Genomic DNA, 5,607 nt, shown 5'->3' on the forward strand with positions numbered 1-5,607 from the left:
AGGAGCCCCCGACCCTGCTCAGGGAGCCAGTCCCTCTCTAGTCACTACCTCCTTCTGGGCCCCACCCCCTCCCTGGGCCACAGCTGCTCTCTGTTACCCTGCTTCCTATCTGGGCCCCCTCCTTTCCTGGCCCTGAGATCTCTCTCCACTCCAGGAGCAGATGGGGACGCTGAGGTCAGGTTCCCCTCTGGTAAGGCGTCACCCCCCAGCTTTCCCTCAGGCCCTGGGAGTCTTGTCCTTGAGCACCAGGATTTTGGGGAGCAACACCGCAGGGGCTTCTGATGCCCAGTCCACTGAGGTGGTCAGTGGTGCCTGCAGGTGGGTGGGCCCCCGAGGAGCAGGGGCATCCCTTGCCCTAGCATGGCCCCTCTCACAGGGTGCCCTTTCCACAGGCCTGTGTGTGGGCTCCAACCTCAGAACCTGGGTTCTTGCTAGCAGTAGGCCCCATCCCAGTTCAGCATCACTGGTGAATCGACCACTGTGCTAGGCAGAAGGAGGGAAAGCTCAGGACGTGGGAGGAGAGCCTGACCGTGACAGAAAGGGTGGGGAGGGCCACATCCATTGGAGGGATCCAGGTTGGTCATCTGGAGTGGAGTGGGCAGTACTCCTCCACTCACAATGGGCGCTCAGGTGAGCTGGCGAGGGGGTGATCTGTGCCACTGGCTACTGCTTGGCCCATCGGGCTTTGGTGCAGTCCCCTCACCCTCCCTCCACTCTAGCCTCAGCCCTGGGTGAACACTGACACTAGCCCGGGCCTTTGCCCCGTGGTTGACTAGAGCCCCATGCTGACTGGCCAAAGCCAAGAAAGCTTCTGCGATCCTCTGCTGGACCTGGGTCTCCCTCAGCCCCTGGTCCCTGCCCCACAGAACACGGTGCGGGAGGGGGGAGGCTTCTTGCCCACAAGCTGTTGTGACCACCCAGATCACAAATGTCCTCGCTCTGATTTCATCCTCAAAGTTGCTGCTCAGGCCCTGCCTAGCCTTGACTTCTCACCTCACTTCCTGGACCCCAACAGAGGGAGGCTGGGCTGGAGTGGGACCCTGGGCAGAGGCAGAAGAGTGCCATGTGTGAGAAGGATAGTCACAGGTGGATGGGTCGGAGGGGGTGGAGCTTCTGGGGAGGCAGGTAGCAGTGCAGGTGACAAGCTGGGCTATAACTGTGAGGTGTTTGTGGGTTCCCCTGCTTTGGGCCCACTCAGGAGCCATGGGCAGCCGGAACTAGAACAGAGTGGACAGACCTCCATGCTGCAGAGGCCTGGGCTGACCCCAGACCCAGAACTGCTGATCCCCATGCGGCCATGCCTGTCCTGCTAGGTAAAGAGGATGGCCAGCCAATCCTGAAGCCCAAGCCACACCCCCAGCCACCCTGGAAGTATAAAGGCACCTGCCCACAGCTCATGCCTTGAGAACTCACACCTGTCCCAGACGGCCCACACCAGGACAAGCACACGCATCCTCTACTCCTGACAGCCCAGTTACACTTGCCAGTACCTCAGGACAGCTGCTGGCCACTGGGCCCAGGAGAGACACCTGCCAGGTGGAGCCGAGGCCAAGCCAGGACTGGAGGAGAGGGAGCAAACAGTATTGGAGCTGGGGAGCCCAGAGGCTCAGCACCCCTCTGTGGTCGGTGGAGAGGATCATGCCCAGGAGCTGCTGACCCCCCGCTGCCAGGTAAGGCTGCTCAGCCTGTCCTCACCCTTCACCTGAATAGGCGCCTCTGTGAGGGTGGGGCCTGGTGCCAAGGAGCAGGTTCTGTGGGAGAAAGGTGGGGGAGGGCGTCCCGAGGTCCTCCCAGGCTCTCCAGGGCCACAGCTGTCCCTGAGATGTGGTGACTTCACATGCCAGGAGCCTGGGGCCCTCGTGACATCACGGTGATGTCAGGTGACTCACAGGATCACAGTGACAATTAGCAATACCTGCACCATCCACCTGCCCCCAGGACTGGCCAGTGAGCCTAGATCAGGGCCAGGAAGGCAAGGGGCCACCTCTAGTGAGGCCTCCAGGGCTCCATGGGTCCTGGGACCAGAGCCTTTGAGATGAAAGGCATTGTCACTTGCCTGTCCTCTAGGCAGGACCCTGTGGCTGGGGAGGGGCAGCAGGCAGGGCAGGCCAGGTGTCTGGTCAGCGGGGTCTTCTGAGCCCATCAGAGAAGTAGAAATGGCCATGGAAGAGAAGGCCCTGGACCCTTCAACATCCTGCTTCCTCTTCAAAGGGCAGCCATGACCTGACATTCAAGGGCACAGAGTGGATGGCTGAAGCCTGCTTCACCCTAGCCAGGGGGGTCATTGGCACAAGACCCTGGTCACCAGCCAGACAAGTGGGCCCCAAAGTGTCCAGGGTGCAGCTGGGAAAGCCCTCCCTTGGGATTTCACTCAGGCCTTCCCAGTCTCCCACCATCACAGGGCTCCGCTGCCCTCAGACTCAGAGACCCCCCACTCTACTTGGCCACTTACAACTCCAGCACGTGCCGACCAGCCCAGGCGCCCACTGCATGTAGTTTCACATCACTTCAGCCGCCCAGAGGCAGCCCACAAGCCCAGGGCCCCCATCCTGCAGGCTCCGGGTTGAGTCACCTGGTTGAGCTGCCCACCCTCAAGCTGCCTTTCCCACAGGGCCTGTACCCCAAAAGATGGGATGTTGCAGGAGCCATCACAGACCACTGCCATCAGAAGTAGAGGCAGGGGCAAAAGGTGTCCACTGAGCCATGAGATGCACCCCAGCACCCTCTGGGCCATCTAGGCCTGGGGCCCACTGGACACCCAGCCCTGGGACAAGTAGGGGAGGGTAGGTGATAGCTTGGGTGAAGGAGCTCCAGGGACACAGAAACTTCAGAGGTACCCCCAAGTGGACAGTGTGTTCCCTGGAATCTGGGGGCTGATGCTGGACAAGACTGACCTCATAGGATGGGCAGGAGACACTCACAGCAGCCTCTGTTCCACAGCCCAGCACCATGTCAACAGGCCAGCAGGTATGGCACACGGTGGTACCACCCCACTGCCGGAGCAGCCCCACAGTCTCGACACCCAGGTCACCCGGAACCCCTGGTTCAGAGAAGGTGGCCTCCCCACTGGAGTGCTCCATCTGCTTCTCAGGTTATGACAACATCTTCAAGACACCAAAGGAACTGTCCTGCACCCATGTCTTCTGCCTGGAGTGCCTGGCCCAGCTAGCGGCCGCCCAACCCACAGGCTCTGGCAGTGAGGCTGTGCCTTGCCCATTCTGCCGGAAGCCCACAGCTGTGCCAGCTGCTGGGGCCCCTGCACTGCGTACCAGCCGCCAGCTGCAGGCCAAGATGCCCGCACACCTGCAACGAGAGGAGCCAGTGTGGCTAGAGGGCACCAAGCTGTGCTGCCGCCCACTGCCTGCCACACCTGGCCGTGAGGCACCCAGCTTTGTGTGTGTGGATGTGGGCCTGAGCAAGCCTGCTGAACCTACCCCACCTGCGCCTGTCCCAGACCTGGCCCCTCGCTGGAGCCGCCTGGCCTGCTGCTGGGCATGCTGCAGGGACTGGCGGCGCTTGGCATTGGTCTCTGTCCTGCTGCTGGTGCTGTTCTGCATGGTGCTCTGGCCCGTGCAGTGCGCGCTCAAGACTGGGAACCTGCACTGCCACCCCCGGCCACCTAACGCCTCCAGCACTGCTGCCGCTGCCTTCTCCCTTGAGCCCCTGGCTAGCAACTAGGGTCACCAGCCTATGGCCAGGCCTCTGACCTGCTGGGGTCAGGAGCACAGCAGCTACTGGAAATTTATCCCCTAGGGCCCCACTGAGGGTCCTCATGAGATGGACAAAGGGTGCCCAAAATCTCTAAGAATGATTAGCTCCTACAGGCCCTAGAAGCTATCCCTTCCCCTGTCACACAGTGGTGGAAGGGACCCAGGAGGTGCTGGCCAGACCCCTGTCCTCCTCCACACACTGCAATGCATGGACGGCTTACTGTCTTTGAGGCCATTTCACCAGGGCCTTCCCAGGGCTCTCTCTAGGCAGGGCTGGCCCCTTCTGTTGGAGGGATCAGAGAGCAGAGGCAGGGCAGGCCCTCTGCCCAGGCCACTGCAGAAACTGCCCAGATGCCCTTCTATGCTTGCAAATAGTACATTTTAAAATAAAATATTTTATATCCATGTTTGGTAAAATGTTCTCACTCTGTGTCCCTGCACCACTCAGTACCCACCCCTCCAGAAAGCCCCCTGTTCCACCCAGCCTAGCCTCTGTCCAGGTTCCCCATTGGATCATGGGTGGGACCAAGGACTAGGGGGCCAGCTCCAGTACCATGAGGTTCCCCTAGGGAAACAGGGAAAGTCCCAGGGCACCCCAGCAGGTTGGAGCCTCAGCCTGGCCCAGCACCCAGTGGCTCTAAGGGGGCTTCTCTTCCCCATCTCACACCATGGCCATCCCTGCCTACCCCCAGGAAGTTGTGAACCCCCAGCCCCACCAGGAGAGCTGTTTAGGGAACCACGGGACCCAAGACCCCTGTGGAAACCAAGGCCCAAGGGTCCCTGAAGCAGAGGTGGTGACAAGCAGTGGTGGCCTGATGATCTAGACCTTGGGTCCCTCTGGGAGACCTCAGCCCTCCTGAGCTAGCCCACCTGCCGAGCAAGTGCATGCAGCTTTGTGGGCTGGGCCTCCTGCCCACCCCACCCCACCCAGGTTCTGCCATGGCCCCAGGAATCCTGTACCACAAGGTAAGTGAGACCAGGAAGGCCCAGACCTGCCACGAGGCCCAGATACTTCCTGCTCCTACCAGCAAGGCCTCTGACGAGGCAGAGAGAGAGAGCAGAGAGAGTCCCTGTAGAATCTGGGTCCAGTCCTAGGGACCACATACACCCCTGGCCCAGGATTAGGGGGGCCAGGGATCAGCCTAAAAACAGAACTAAAACCAGCTTTACTAGAGACGCCCTGATGCCACAGGTAGCTGTGAGAAGGAAGGGTGCCTCCATGGACACAGGCAGGGGTGTCACACCCTGTCACACACAGTCACGCATATGTGGAGTCACCTCACCACCAGCAGGGCCAGGCACGTGAGTCTGCACACACGGTCACATGAGCATCTCTACAGGCTCTCATTCCACAGGCCTTATTGAACAGGCATGGTGGTGAGGAGGCCAGGCCTGCTGCCCTGAGATGGGCAGGGCACACAGGTCAGCAGGATACTAATACCGATGGCTGCAGTCATGTCAGGCACGGACTGTCCCTGTTGCTCACTTCACACACAGGCCAACATGGAGTGGCTGGACTTGAGGCACATTCAGGTTCACATGTGGTCACTGTCAGCTCTGCAGTCCTCACAAGGCAAGGACACTGGATCTCAAGACTGTTCTCCTACCAGTCGGGTCCAGGTCTGGCACGCAAGTCCCAGAGGTGGACTCCAGGCCCCCGCCACTCCACACCTGAACACCTCAGGCCCTGAAGCCGCCCTCTGAGGAGCCAACAGCTTCTAAGGGCTCCAGCCCTACCCCAGGGCACAGACAGGACAGCGCGGGTGGAGGGTGGCAGAGGCCCCTCGGCCCCCAGGCTCTGTGGGCAGAGAAGCAGGTCAGCTGGCTCCCAGGAGATCCCGCCCAAAACGGGTGGGATTCGCCGGCACCCCGACCGTCAGCCAACTCACGCCGCGGG

At 61.0% G+C, this 5,607-nt stretch overlaps 1 pseudogene; it reads left to right on the forward strand.

Annotated features, from left to right (window-relative positions):
* Positions 1 to 203: 203 nt before the first annotated feature.
* On the forward strand, positions 204 to 4,072 carry LOC143387958 (RING finger protein 223 pseudogene; annotated as a pseudogene).
* Positions 4,073 to 5,607: the final 1,535 nt, after the last annotated feature.

This window comes from Callospermophilus lateralis, unplaced genomic scaffold (assembly GCF_048772815.1).
Source record: "Callospermophilus lateralis isolate mCalLat2 unplaced genomic scaffold, mCalLat2.hap1 Scaffold_183, whole genome shotgun sequence".
NCBI classification, from domain to species: domain Eukaryota; kingdom Metazoa; phylum Chordata; class Mammalia; order Rodentia; family Sciuridae; genus Callospermophilus; species Callospermophilus lateralis.